The sequence below is a fragment of the Protopterus annectens genome, chromosome 2.part1, assembly GCF_019279795.1.
Source record: "Protopterus annectens isolate FY-2018-M chromosome 2.part1, PAN1.0, whole genome shotgun sequence".
NCBI lineage: Eukaryota > Metazoa > Chordata > Ceratodontiformes > Protopteridae > Protopterus > Protopterus annectens.
In genome coordinates this window covers 687,744,200-687,760,127 of record NC_056729.1, presented here as the reverse complement: position 1 = coordinate 687,760,127, position 15,928 = coordinate 687,744,200, and the positions used below count along the sequence as shown (strand labels likewise).

Genomic DNA, 15,928 nt, shown 5'->3' with positions numbered 1-15,928 from the left:
AAATAGAAAACTTCTACATTCTTCAAACTAAATATCCATAACACAACAGAAGCAAAAGATTCACTATCATTTCAAAACAATTAATGTGCAGCATGGATGTGGTTCTCTTGCTGAAGGACACTTCCACTTCCTTCTCAACAAACAATTGCATGACATGACAGTGCTAATATGAAGTTTTAAGCAGACTGCAATTATGTGGAATAATCTAAATATATGTTATATTTACTAAAGAATAAAATGATCTCCCTATCCCTTAGTACAACATGGTCTTAACAGCTGTACTTGCTATATGCTTTGTGTACAGCTTCAGAGCTGATTTCTAACACTTACTAACAATATTTACATGCTAAACTATTAATTTAGAGATCTAGCTGGTATCCAACTGCATTAAAAACAGTAGTCTTTCTGGCCAGTTCTAGATCTATGCAAGTGATTATTATGACTACTATGCTCATATGTTGAAAAATGCCAAAGATGACCTTCCAAAATATGCAAATCCCATAGAAATGTTTTAGCTTGTCGTGAAGTTCTGCAAAATTCAAACTAGAGAGCATACAATAACTACTCATGGCAACAATGGAGAAGAGAAAACCCTAGAATGTGTAATAATCCATGCCTGTCCCTACCCTGCTCTCAACAAAATTTATGCAGGCTTATTCCTATGCTAGGGTGGCAGCGGTGGTGCAGCAGGTAACATTGTCTCCTCACAGCAAGACATTCTCAGGTTCGATTCTCGGCTGAGGTGCCATCTGTGCGGTGTCTGCATGTCTTCCCTGCAGTCGTGTGGGTTTCCTCTGGGTGCTCAAGTTTCCTCCTACATTCCAAAGTGATGCAGTAGGTGAATTGGACACTAAATTGGTCATAGGTGCGAATATATGTACGAGTGAAAGGTACAGATTAACTACAATGACAGGGCTAGCCACCCGGTGATGTAAACCTTGGCTCAAGATGATTGCCACTGTTGAAGTGACACCCTGACCCCATGGGAAAAAGGGGTTGAAGATGGCTGGATGGATTATCTCTATGCACAGGGGTATGCTGAAATGTTGAAGTCTCCATTATTAAAATGCGGTATTACAATACACAGTCTTAAAAAATTACTCTCTATGTTGGGGTCTATATTTTCTTTATGTTCCGCAGGTAATATATGTTTTTATCCTCCTGTCTTCAGGAATTCCTGCATGTGGTAGAGCATATTCAGATTAATATAAAGATTTTTCTTTTCTTTTTTTTTTTTTTTTACAGTAATGCAATGTTGCTGATGCTGCTTATATGCAAAGGGGATTGCTCTTCATGATCCCCACTACCTTAAAATTTCTAGACACAACACTTACACACAGCAGGGGTGGTCAAAGGAAGAGATAGCCTCGTTTACATGACATAGAGGTAGCATAACATTACAAGACTTTGCCGATAAGATGCTGCAAATTTTAACCAACTTTACCCAGAATTTACCAAAATACTTCTGACATGCATCAATGACTCATGGAATTACAAGCTTACAATACAGACTTGCACACATCAAACATTCACAGGCTGCCCCCGTCTATTAGGACACAAATGCCAAACCAGGGGTAAATCTGCAATTTCCCATCCATCGGTCTAAGTTATGTTCGAATTGGATTGGGGATGAGCTGTGGTTCAGATGGATGAACAGTCTGTTCCAGAAAAGGAGTAATCTTGGAGACAAACTTGTCCCTCCAGCATCTCTTGTTTAAATCACAGATGAGGTTTAGGCCCTTACAATGCGTATTTCTGATGACATTTGTTTTTACAGAAGTGCAACAAATCAATAATGTGGAATCTGAGGATGCCTTGTAGGTTAGGCATAGATCACTTTACAGCCGTCGGTAAGAAAGAGTACAGGAATAGGGGTTTGAAATGGTCCGCACTGTCTACTTCCTGTATTCTGTGAGGAGCCTATGTGGTCTCTCAGGTTGTATCAAGCTTGGTCAGGTACATGGTGAAGGATGTGATGTATTCAATGATGAGTATGATGACAGCACAGTGGAACAATGGCCTCCTTGGGCATGGATGCCATGCTCTTTCTTATAAGTTATGCAACACAGAATGATTTTCTCACTGAAGTAAACACGTGGTAGTTAAAGGTCAGGTTACTGTCAAACATGTGTTCCCATATCCCTGACCACAGAGCCTACTTTTAGGGGTGTATTATCAATGTGGTAATTTCCAGGGGTAGCAATCTTTCCAAAGAGTACTATTATGCATTTAATTGCATAGAGTTTTAGTCCATGGCCTTCGATTCAATGACCATGACTACTTTGCCGCTGTCTGCAAATTTATTCAGCCAGAAGCCACTGACGCTTGTCAAAAAGGAGACACCTCAGCACTGATCCCTGTGGGACTCCACTAGTGACTGGCCTCTGTGGTGGAAGATGCAACTATCCTAACTACGTCATATCAGCAAGCCAGCCAGCTATCCATCTAGTGACATATGGATTTATGCCTAATTTTGTAAGTTCATCTACAGTGACATATGGATTTATGCCTAATTTTGTACGTTCATCTACAACGCCAAAGTGACATTGTTTTGAATGCCTTGGCCAGGCCAAGGTAGGAGGTCTTCACTCTTTTACCCTTGTCCACAGCTTTAGTGATCTTCTCAGAAATATTCCACCAGGTTAAATAGGCACAACCTGCTTTTAACAAAACTGAACTCAGCAGGGTCCACTGCCAGGTGCTACAGCATTTTTTATTAGATCCACGAAAATTCATTCCATGGCCTTGCATATGACAGCAGTCATATTTATTGGTCTGTAAATACCTAGTCAGTGGAAGGTCCTCCTTTGTGTAGGGGGATAACAGTTGCAGTCATCCATTTGTTTGGCACCAAGCTTGTCTAGAGGCATTGGTTAAATAAAGATTCTAGCAGCCCTGATAGGTCATAAGTTTCATGCTATTCAGGAGACATCCGAATGGAGAGAGAATACGTCAGCAAGCAAAAGAGAGTAGTATTGGTGGAACATCAAGTCTTGGTGAGTACCTCTATTTTTCACAAAATCTCACCAGGACAACACTGATATATAGACTGTATTTTCCATAGTATATACCATGGACAGAAATAGGTTAAAAAATAAAAAAAATTACAGCAGAGCGCATTAGACCCAGGATAAAAAAGTGCTCGATCTTGGTGGGCGCACTGGTGCCAGAACTGGAAAAATTACAGTGTAGAATCCCAGAAAAATTCATACAATGGAGCTAGGCAGGCCCAGGGAGAGGATCCCCCCCCTCGCCATTGCAGAAGGAAGTAGCAGTCCACAAAATTCACAAAAACTGATAAACCAAAAAAGAGCCATAAAGACGATAGACATTATATACTGTTACTATTATGCAAGAAGTCCAGAATTTCCAGACAGAATATTAAGAGAGAAATTAGAGGAAAGAAAAATACTTCCACAAGAAAAAACTGTCAAAAGCTTCCAATAAAAACTTGTGTTCATTAATACAACGGATTTATGAAAAACATTACACAGACCAAGAAAGCCTGTGCCGTTTAGAAAAAGAAGCAACTGAAGTAGTGGGACAATATAAAGAAAAAAATATGGAGATGGGAAAGACAGAGATTGGATATGGTGCAATATTTATACAAAGGAGAAAGCTAAATTAACCAATACAAAAAAGGCAGCCCCAAAGGTATTGAAAGTGAAATACAGGCAAAGGCATCCAGAACCTGAAAAAATTCACAATAAAAAAATATATATATATCACAAAGAGGGAATGTAAAACAGAAGATTAGCAAAGTAGAAATCACAAATATTCTATATTTGTGAAGTGAATGATTTAGTGCAGAACGTCTAACTCAGGTTAAATCACAACAAGATGAAATAACGAGTCCCAAAAGTAATGAGGAAACAGGAGGAGCAGGAGACATGATCTGATGAAGAAATATGAACATGGGAAAGAGAAAGATTTATTATGGTGCAATATTTATGCAAAAGAGAAAGCAAAACTAAAGAGCAGCACCAAAGATATTTGAAGAGAAATACAGGCAAAGGTGTCTGGACATTGAAAATTTTATGGTACAAAAAAAAAAAAAAAAAAAACAAAGAGGAAAATTAGATTAGTAATGGAGAAGTTAAAATAGAAACTGAGATTATGGATTACCTGCGAAGTGAAAGATTTAGCGTTGAAAATCTAACTCAGATAACATCACAGCAGGATACAACAATGGATCCCCAAATTAAGGAGAAACCAGTGGAGCAGGAAACATCTGATCAGTTGCCATATGAAAATACTTTGGAGCCTTTCATAGTAATCCAGTACAAATGTTCAGCTGAAGTTGTACAGCAAGAAAGGAACTGTGGTAACTGATGCAATCAATATCGTGGAGTGATAGGCCACCGAGCTCCTATATGAAAGGATGGATGACACAGGATGAAACTGAAGAGAATGTAGCACAGGAAGATGCTCTGAAACTTTCTATAGAATGCCTGCAGAAAATGGCAACAAAGAATGTGCCCTCAGTTTAGAAGAAAATTATCTAAGAGAAGAGCTGCTTTATTTAATAGAAATGGACAGACATATCAAGATCAATGAATGAGAGACTACAGAAAGTCAATAAAATCCAAAAAGTTAGAAGTTTGATAAAAACAAAAAATAAACACAGTAATTAGGACTATCTATACAGATTCATGTGATATAACAAAAGTAAATAAAATACATTACTGTGCACCTAAATTAATAAAGTCTTACCACAAAAACACATGATAGTAAGGGAAAGGAAGGGGAGAAATCAAATGCCATCATGGAAGTATCGAATAGAGAAAACTATAAAGCAATTATGACAATAAGCATCATTGTTAGAGTGTAGAAGAGGGAATAGATCAACCAAAATACTCAAAGACAGATGGGATAAATGTAATGGGCAGTATCAGAACAGATCAGGATCTATCATGCACTATTGCAAATAAAAAAAAACTAAAAATATCAGCACATGCACAAAAACTTAGAAAATATGCAGATAAATATAAAAGAAAAGTACAAAATAAGCAATTTATTGATGACCCAAAAAAGTTTTTATAGAGAACTGGGAAACAAGGCAAAAGGAATTGAAACACCACCAAAAAAAGAAGAAATAGCTAAATTTTGGAGAAGTATCTATGAAGATCCCGTGGGACATAAAGATGCTAAATGGATAGAAGAAGTAAAATAAAGAATAAAAAGTTCAAATGTACAAGAAATGAAATTGGATGAAGCAACAGCCAGAGAGATTGAAACGAACAGGCATTAAGAACAGGAAAAACAATACTCCTACAAGAGCGAGCCTGCAAGCTATCCTAAAAATGATGGCAACATATAAACTATATACTGGAATATGTGCCAACAGAGTTTATAGTCATTTAAAAGAAAACTCAATCATAGCAATAGAACAAAAAGGTAATAAAAATCATAGGGAACAAAGGATCATTTGCTGTTAAAAAGTCATAATGGAAAACTGTAAAAAAGGGAAGAATCCAAGTATGGCATGGACAGATTACAAAAAAGCATTTGACAGTATCCCTGTTCATGGATAAGAGCGCTTAAAAATGAATATGATACACCCTGTACTGATCGATTACATTACAGTGACCATAAAAACAAACAGTGGCAAACCACTCTGAAATTAAGGCAAGATAAAGGACAAATTCTTATTCCAGGGATAAAAATGCAAAGGGGGATATTCCGGGCTGAATACACCATTGCTCCTTTGTCTTGTACTTAACCCATTAAGCTGTCTACTTAACAGATTAGGTCATGGCTACAATTAGGTTCCCAGAAAACAACTAAGTGTACAGACTTTTTCTTTTTGCAGATGATTTAAAATGGTATAGTTCATCAGGAGAGGAACTAAAAACACAACTGCAAGTGGTCAAAACTTTTCAGACAATATAAGAATGTCACTTAGTCTTGATAAAAACCTTTAAGGCAGGAAAGCTGCAACACCAAGAAAACATCAGCTTGGGACAGGAACGTGATATAAAAGAACTTGAGCAAGAGAGAGTGTATAAATATTTGGGAACTGATGAAGGATCAACAATACAACATGAACAAATGCGAATAAAAGTAAGGAATATTTCAGAAGACTAAAATTAATACTGAAAGCAGCACTGACATCTAGGAGGAAAGTCCAAGCTATAAACAATTTGCTCTTCCTGTTCTAACTTAAAAAATCAGTGCAGACCAAGATTACATATTCCACATATGGGCTTTCTCAAAAATTATTACATGTACAGATTTGCAATCAAGGACTGAATACATTATCTGCTAACCTCACAAGAGCCAAACATAGTGAAAGCTTTGAAAAATGAGGAAAATAAGTTGAAGATGGACTTCCCTGCTTAGTTTAGCAGAAGCATATCGGCATCAAGTGGATATGGAAACCAAACTAAAGGTAGATAAAAGTCAAGCAGAACTGAATGCACCCCCCCCCCAAAAAAAAAAAAAAAAAGAAAGATTACAACATGAAGGATCAGATGAGGCCGTAAGAAATGTGGAAAATGCATAAATATAACTGCGAGTATACAAAACTCTTGGAAAAACCTCATGTAGATCAGAACTGGACACAGGAATGGTTAAGGAGAGGTGAATTTAAACCTAAAGATGAAAGTTTAATATTGGCGGCCCAAGATAAAGAACTATGGGCACATTGTAGTCCATTGAATATGTGGGAAAAACAGACACATGTAGGCTTTGTAAAACAGAATTGGAAACAGTCGCACATCTTGTTGCTGGTTGTGATATATTAATGGCAGAGAGTGCGTACTGAAAGGCATAATAATGTGGCAAGACTGCTGCAATGGGGATTGTGCAAATGTGATAATACTGACGTAGCTGAAAAACACTGGAAACATGAGCCACAAAGCATCACAGAAAATTATGAAATTTATATCACATGGGATCATTCATTGTCAACACCCACAGAATACAGTGTCTTATGTACAGAGAAAGACACAAGGTCATAAAATACCACGATTTGCAGGCAGAAACAATGGCAATGTGGAAGACAGACACCCAGACAGTTCCCTTAGTAGGAGCAACAGGTGTTATAACAAAAAATTTACAATCATACTTAAACAAGTTACCAATACATGTAACTCTGTAAGAATTACAAGAGGAGTCATTACTGGGCACCTTTTAGCTAAAATGAAAGACTGAAACAATACTAATTTCATGAACTTAGGAATGAGGTCCACTCCCATCATGGTATTAGAAACCCAAGACTTGGAGAAATTAAAAAAGGGACATCCTGGGACATTATCAGAGTTCATCGAAGCAGTGTTACTGACCCTATGAGAGCACAGTGAATGTCCCCATAGACAAAGACCTCCTGATGTGATTTTGTTTTTTGGAATGTTACTTTTTATCCATAATGCACAGACAGATCGCAGCTGAGTAGACCAGCCATGTCACAGTTCATTCACTTAGAATAGAAGCAGTAATACTCAGATTTAAGTATATTAAGTAAAAGTATCAGTGACTGTTTTTCATTGAATTTAACATAATTCTTTCCTTTACTGGTACAGAATCTGCTTGTAGATATTGAGTGCTTCACGTCCTAGCTTCATCTTTCTTTCTTTATCACATTTAGTCAGTCAAAGAGTATATTTCCTGGTTTCTAATACTTAGCTAATTAGTTAAGTTGGTTTCAAAGGTTAATTAGGTTGCTTCATCTTTAAACTACAAAAGCCTCAACAGCTTTATGGCCCCAAGAGAAGACAAGAATTGTGTTGTAAATAACAGTACACAATAAAAGAGCTTTATAATCTAGTGGGGTGAAACAGCAAAGACCAATTACAGGTAAACCCATAGCAAGAAACTTAAAATGTGACAGTCAAAATGATATGACAGCAAGGGATACAAAAAGTCCTATAGTACCAAAATGTTTCACTTAGCCGAAACACTGTATGCATTGAAGAAACTGACTACGATGGAAATAGCACAGCTGGGAAGTATTTCTTTTGTACTGAAAAAAATACAATCTGATGTTGCAAATCTTTATTCATTCCTTACGGTTAGGAGACATGGCCGTTACAAGTTCGTGCCAGCCAAAAACTCTCAGCTAAGACCTAACCACAATGCCCCTCTCAGTCTCTTCAGATCTTGTTTACCGCGTTCCTCATCAGACGTGCCAAGCCTTCTCAATCAAGCTAAGTGTAGCATTTTTGTGATTTATCTATATCATTTTCCACCTCTAGTCAGTTTTCCCTAAATATCAACTTTTTGTCTGTAAATTTACATACTTTCTCTCCAAAACCTACCCTCTACCTTCGGTAGCTCTTTTCATACCATCGTTGGTACTGTCCCTCTCCCCTACCTTTGGTAGGCCCTTTTCTACCACTTTGTGGTATTTTCTTAGCACCATTGCTGGTACTCCTTTTTCTATCCATTTAAAAAAAAAAACCTCTTCTTCTTTAACCTTGCTGTTGTTGTTTTGGTTGCTTAAATTGTAGTTTAGGACTATAGTGTAATTCCCATGAAGTCTGATAAAGTAAAACTGGGATTTAAACAGTGTGATAGTGCGGGCGCAAGATGCCCAACTCCGACGGTCACGCCCAGTGTGTTTTCTGTTTGGGCACTGACCACATCAATGTATCTTGCGATATGTGTTCCATTTTCAGCAAATAGTACATTGGCTGAGCATAAGAATAAGCTGACTCTGAAGGGTATGATGAAAACTCCCTTCTCAAAGGCTATGAGACAGAGGTCTCACCACCTCTTAAGCATAAGAAACAAAGAGAAACAGAGTCACTCGGTTCCAACATCCCAGTCCTCCTCGGAACCAAGTTGACACTGGGCTTCTCCCACGCCTTTGGCGCAGTCTACTTCAGCACCAGGCTCCATGTCTTCTCCCTCGGTGCTGCCCTTAATTCTTACTCCAACCACTGTACTAGCTTCGGCACCATCCTCCTCAGTGCCGACCTTGGTTTTGTCACAGGCTCTGACTATTGTATCTGCATCAGCACCATCCCCGGTCACAGTGCCGATGTCTCATACGGCCCCACTGACACCGTCGGATCCGAAGGTCGAACACCTTCCCAGACCAAGATATTCTCCAACTTATGACCCCTTTTTGGGACACCAGTTTAGTCCATTTCTTGAGAGACCCGAATCTCCTTCGGCAGCTTCCTTCAGATCCACCAGGAGTCTTTCAGAACAAGATGTAGTGAGGGTTGTGGACCAGCATTTGGCAGCTAGAGGATTACCCACCCCTGCTAGATCCTCCTCCCCTCTTGGAACAGAAGCTTTCACAGCATATTCATCTGTATATCCTCCTCCGGCCTCCCCCCAGGCCCCAGAGATGTCGGTATCAATGGCCTTCCCAGTGCATTCTATCTCGGCTCCAACTGCAGAGGCTTCCCTGTCGACACCAATTACTCTTGGTGCAACAGCTCCATTGGAACCGGCACACTCTCGGAGCAGTGATTGGAGTGTCGGCACCCTGGCTCCTTGTTCGGCGCCTATTTTTTCGGTGGCTCCATCTATGGCCATGGCTCCCCCGGCAACTACCAGTCCTCTCGGAGCTCCTCACCTGGAGGCAGGCTCCTCAGGGCAGGGTGTGACCCCAGTTCGGAGGTTGCCCTTCTCAGTTCCAGGTTCCCATCCCTCCTCGGGCGTGCCTTCTTACCAGGTGATTGAGAGGGTCCTTGGCTCCACAGGCTCACAGTTGGCACCATTGGCATTGACAACAGAACCCCCCTCTAGCATGCAGCTGTCCCAATCCCCTACTCTGGGATCCTGAGCACGGGAGCTGCAAGACCTTCCCTTGAAGGGAACCCTTTCTCTGGAGTCCTCCTCAGAAGATCCCATTGGGGAGCCACCCCAGAAAAAACTGTACAAGAAGCACTTGATTCCCCGGAGGAATCCATCACCAAAGACACTGACTGCAATGAGGGAGAAGGGTCCCCACAGTCTCCCCCAGAAGACGTCTCATTTGGAGACATTCTCGAGATCCTCAAGCAGAGGAGAGACTGGAAGTCCTAAAAACCTTCTGAGGAATCTGTGTTCTTGCAGGTCTTCCGTGCTCAGCCATCATCTACTTCTTGGGTGACCCCTGCTGCAGATGAGCTTGTTAAACCTATTGTGCAGTGTGCCTGGAAGGCCCGTGACAACACAGAACCTGTCCCCCAGAGGCCAGATAAAATTTCATCCCCCCCCCTGAAGACCAGCCCAATTGATCTAAGCAGCTGGTAGTCAATTCCATGGTCATGGTGGTGGCCACCAAGAGGGAACTGGCAGAAGATAGCTCCACTGTTCATCCCTCAAACAGGGAGTCTCGGGCTATGGACAGACTGGGGAAGCGGGCCTATGCTTCACTGACCTTTGCCATTTGATCGCTGAATTATCTGGACAATTTACTTGCCTTCAAAGAGACCTAATCTCTGAAAGGTCTGCCTCTTTGGCAGGGGTACTGCCTGACAAGGTGCGTGATACTGTTGCCTCAGCTGGCTACCCTGGAATCCATCTCGAACTCCTCAATGCGCTTGAGCTCTCATACCACCAAGGGGGCAGCTCGAGCAGCCACATCAGGCATTGTCATGAGATGGCATGCTTGGATGCGTTTTGTGTGATTTTGCGGACCCCTTTAAATCTTTCTTTGTCAACACGCCTGTTGATGAATCTTCCCTTTTTAGTCCCAAAGTAAGAGACAATATCACGGAGTGAAAAGGACGGAAAGACCTTGTCTGCTGTGGGTATACGTTTTTCCACCCCCCAGAGATCCTATTCCAGGAACCAGAGGGGAGGAAAATTGTGGTTCAAGAAGTCTCAAAGATCTTTTCGTGACACTCATAATGAGCAATCCCCCTGGGGCAGAGGGGGTCCGTGCAACCAGGGCACTGAGATTCCTTCTCTGGCCGACCCTACCAGCACTCCTTCCCAGTGGCATGACTGCTTTCCTCTGAAAGCAGGCATGAGTAGTTTTTCCCTGCACCTACAGGCCTGGCAACTCATAACAATGGATGTGTGGGTGCAGAGAATAATATCCAGAGGCTATCATATCCCATTCGATCTTACTCCCAGACTCGTAAAACACCTCCCCAATGTCCCACCCAGTCAGAGGGAGGCTGCAGCCTTAGAAATCGAAAAGCTGCTAGGAAAAAGAGTAATCCAGCCAGTTCCACCAGACTAGAGTTTACTCGAGGTTCTTTTTAGTGCCAAAAAAGACAGGGGACTGGAGACCAATCCTGGAACTGGATGTGCTCTATAGATTTCCAGGACGCATATTACCACATAAAGATGGACAAACATTCCCAGAGATTTCTAAGCTTCCATCTGGGAGCCAATCACTATCAGTTCAGGGTACTAACCTTTGGTCTCTCGACAGCCCCCAGAGTGTTCATCAAATATACAAGGGTTCCAGGTGTTTCCATACTGATTGGCTCCTTACTGCCATGATCAGGAATCTTCTCATTCTCAGTCTCTCTTACTCTCAAGGCCTTGCTCTTCGCACAATGTCCTGTCAAGCTTCCCTTCCTCCTCACAGGCTCTCAAAAATAAGAAGCAGATTCAAGTCCTCCTCCCACAGACTTTTGTACCAGCACACCTTGTACTACAGCTATTGGGATCTATGGCAACAACCATTACCTTAGTTCTACTGGCAAGGTTGCACATGAGACTAGGATAGTGGCTCCTTTCATCACAATTGTCGATCTTAACCCACCCACTCAACCACATGACATGCCTTACAAACCTTTGCAAGAAAGAAATGCTTTGGTGGATGAAGCCAGAATCAAATCTTTGGTGTTGACTGCCTTCCCCAGCCCAGGGCCACGGCAACCACAGACGCTTCCCTGTTGGGGGGGGGGGGTTCCAGAGAAAGACAGTTCAAGGCACCTGGCCCCACATGAAGGCCAATTTGCACATACATGTCCTGGAATTGAGGGCAGTTCTCTTAGTGTTGCAAGCATTCCACACATCCCTTTCCTCCGGGACCTCAATTGGACATGTCAGTTGTCTGGTACATCAGCAAACGAGGCGGAACCAGGTCTTACACCCCCCGGGTCATAAGAACGAGGAACATTCTGATGTCTCACAAGTGGTCCCTCAGTCCTACAATAGCGGATCAGATCTTCTGCCATTGGGGCAGGCTTTGCTGCAACCTGTTTGCTTCTCCCCTAAACAACAAATGCAGAAGCTACTTTGCCTTGATCCTCAGGGGGCGTCACCAAGGGATGCTCTGACACACGATTGGACCCCAGGTCTGTTGTATGTAGGGTTATCATAACTGTCTGTATGTAAAAGAGGATGAAAAAATATGTGCTGCTACCAGCACATATTATTTCATCCTTTTAGATTGAAGAGCAAAAAAAAAGGTCTGTGTTTGGGGATTTTTGATTGGCCAGTATGCTGGTATACAAGCCAATCAAAACCTCGAACAGCGGACCATCTTCAGTGCGGAACATCAAGCTGTTCCGCACTGAACAGAGCTCTGCTTTTTGATTGGCTCATATGAGCCAATCAAAAACATGCACAGTGGACCCTCTTCTGTTCAATGCGGAACATCAAGCAGTTCCACATTGAACAGAGCTCCATTTTTTGATTGGCTCATATACCGGTACACGAGCCAATCAAAAAAAAAAAAAAAAAACAAAGCGGAGGAAAGACTCCGAAATAGGGATGTCTGTTTTAAAACCCAGACAAATCACAGAATTTTCAAAAACCGCCCGGACAGGAGCCCAAAAAAGAGGACGTGTCCGGGGAAACCCGGACATATGGGAAACTTAGCTGTATGCCCCCCCCCCATTTCCTCTCATCCCGAAATTCCTCCAGAAAGATCAAAGGTTGAGAAGCAGAGTGATCCTCATTGCCCCTTACTGGCCCCATCAAGTCCGTTTCCCTTTTCTATGGTCTCATCCGATTCACAGCCTGTGGATCCTGGATCAATCCAAGGTCTGCTGTCTCATCCTCAGGGACCGATTCACCCCAATCTCCACAGCCTCAAGCTCACAGCTTGGTTTCTCCACTTCCAATGACTGCCAGGCTACCTGATATTTCATCTCCTGTTCACGAGATTCTTCTGGCTTCACACAAACCCTCCACCAAGAAAATGTACTCTAGTAAGTGGACTAGGTTCTCTAGATGGGCCAAAGATCATAACATAGACCCCTTTTCCACTCCTGGTCAGAAGATCCTACAACACCAGACTACACTATTACACGCAGGAGCTTCAGCATTGACAATTACTGTGCATTTAGCAGCTATTGCAAATTTTCACAATGGAATTGACAATTCTTCTGTTGTATCACACCAACTGTGCAAAACCTTCATGAAAAGTGTATTACATGATAAACCTTCTGTCAAGCCTCCTATAGAGCGCCTTGGGACTTGACACTGGTGCTTCAGTCGTTAACAAGTCCTCCTTTCGAGCCTTCTAACTCACGTGATATGTCTTGGAAAACTCTACTTCTAATATCCTTTACCTCAGCGAGAAGGGTATCCGAGTTGCAGGCCTTGAGTGTCAAGAGACCTTACTTGATTTTTCATAGGGAAATATTGTCCCTACGTACTGTTTGCCTAAAGTCATTTCTGGGTTTTTCATTAATCACTCTATTGACCTACAGGTTTTCTTCCCTCATCATGCAAATAGAGGAGAATATCTTTTGCATACCCTCGATGTTCATTGGCAACTTCATTTCTAGTTGGACAAAACTAAATCTTTCAGAAAAATGGATCAATTGTTTGCAGCCTTTGCAGGACCCAGATTCGGTAAGCCTGTCTCCAAAATGACTATCTTCTTGGCTCAGAAACACCATTACTTTCATCTACCATCAGAACAAAGTGTCCTTACCTTCCAGAATAAAGGCTCACTCTACTAGATCGATGGCTACTTCAGTGGCCTTTCATTCCATAGCCTCTATGGATGACATCTGCGCAGCAGCCACTTGGGCACAACCTCATACCTTTATCACTCATTACGAATTGGATTTGGCCTCCAAGGGATGAGCATCTTTTGGTTCTATGGTGCTCAGGAATGTCCTTCCTTAAGGGCCACCCACCATAGCTGGGGACTCGGTCCTAACAGTAAGAAATTAATAAAGATTTACAACATCAGATAAAGAAGTTATGTCTTATCATAATGTTCCATCTATGTTGTAGATCTTTAGTCATTCATTACTTCCCACCCTCCTTCCCCCTGCCTGGACTCCTGGTGGACTTCAGTATTTCCTTATTAGTTAAGATATTTGCTCAGACAAAACCTTCTACTGTGTCTTTTATTACTTTTGTAGTATAATGGTGGGCAAACTCGATCTGAAGAGCCTATGAGAGGGGCATTGTGGGTAGGTCTTAGCTAAGAATTTTTGGCTGGCATGAGCTTGGTAATGGCCATATCGGTTCTGAGGATGGAACCGAAGTCCTAACAGTAATGAATGAATAAATATCTACAACACAGACGGAACGTTATGGTAAGGCAAAACTTCTTTTTCTGGGAAAGGGAAATGGTCTATTTATGATGGAACTGTCCTTTTAAGGCTTCCAATAGGAGTTAGGTAAACAGTAAAAAAAATTCATGAACAAGTACACTATACTTTTAATCAACAGTTATGGTCCATGCATGATGATATTTACTCTTGATCCACCTATATTTAACAGCTTTAATCGACGTGCCTATGGAAATAAGTAGACATTTTCACTTAAATCAACTCACCGATTCCATAGTGCAATGTAGCATAAATGAAAACACTCAAAACTTAAGTGAGTCTCTTTCTTGCCTTCTGTTATTTTTGAGTTCTACCTTCTGTCACCAGGTCTATTTTATTAAATATGCCCACACTTTTACGAAGCAAAGAGAAAGGGGCACCATGCAATTTAGCCACGTTCACGCCTACAACTTAATTCACTGCACTTGCAAAGAGTGTTGAACACTACATCTGAATTAAGAATACATTACAAAGTTATTTTTATTTAGCAATCTCTTTTGCCCGCAGCACACATTTCCAAAATATTACCAGGACACACTACTGTCCGTAAATAAAGCAGTAATAAATCTTTAATGGTTTCACATTTCAGCACTAAGGCTCTATTAAAAATAAATATTATTAAAAGGCGCTACTACAATATAAATCATTAAACAGTGGTCGTCACAACACGAACGTAATGTACACCTTATGCACAAGTCAACACAAATACAGTTCATACCTCTGCCACATAGGTAGTTCACCTGAAATAAATGTTCACACTTCCTCCATTTCTGACAACCGGGTTGCAAAATATGAATCAAAGCAATATGATTCGCTGCCGAACTCAACTTGTGTGTCCACGGACCTGCACTTTACCAAAAGGGCTGTAAATGGTATCACGTGTAGCTCAAGGCCTGTGACACGTAACGGAATTGTATGAACACGTGACATTAAGGACATGTTTTGGATGGCGGATATATTTTGCTGTGTTATTCTGACGTGATAAACCAGTGGTTGGTCTAGGTAGGAGTGTACGGTCACATTTTTCCCCGAATATTGGACTTGTAATGGTGAAGGTGTACTAATGCGAAGTAAAGTGGTACCGCAGTCAAACAGGTTTTCAGTTGTCTTTCTCATGTTAGGCAGCGTGGTTATCTTCCCGAAGTGCCATCTAGATGTTTCTCAGCAATAAATATGTAGTGGGAACAAATCGTGTTATTGTTGCTTTTCACCTTGAAGTTGGACTTTATTAGACTTGTTAAACGTTGTAACCTACACCTCTCAACTGTCCAGATTTTTGCCTCATCTTTTTGGTTTATTCCTTATAAAATTTGTAGTTTTTTTGGCACATCACTGGGATGGTCTGAGAACTGAAGTTACTAAATCATTGACATATATTTTGTATCTCTCAGAAAAAAATGTATGTTAACACAAACCGTGTTTTAACTTATAAGAGCAATATTTAAAATCAGTCCCTATTTTTGGGCCTTTGCTCCCCCCCTTTTTGTCAAGCTTTGTCCAGATTCTTGCGA

The 15,928-nt window shown here is 41.3% G+C and overlaps 1 protein-coding gene across 2 annotated transcripts in view; it reads right to left on the bottom strand.

Annotated features, from left to right (window-relative positions):
• Positions 1 to 15,300, bottom strand: part of NFXL1 (nuclear transcription factor, X-box binding like 1) — a 1,793,512-nt gene extending 1,778,212 nt beyond the window's left edge. Inside the window, exon 1 of one of the 2 annotated variants that reach the window (XM_044062425.1) lies at positions 15,136 to 15,300. The gene's annotated coding sequence lies outside the window, so the exon portion shown is untranslated. The remainder of the gene's footprint in view (positions 1 to 15,135) is intronic. The other variant, XM_044062424.1, reaches the window with a different exon arrangement.
• Between the last annotated feature and the right edge of the window lie 628 nt (positions 15,301 to 15,928).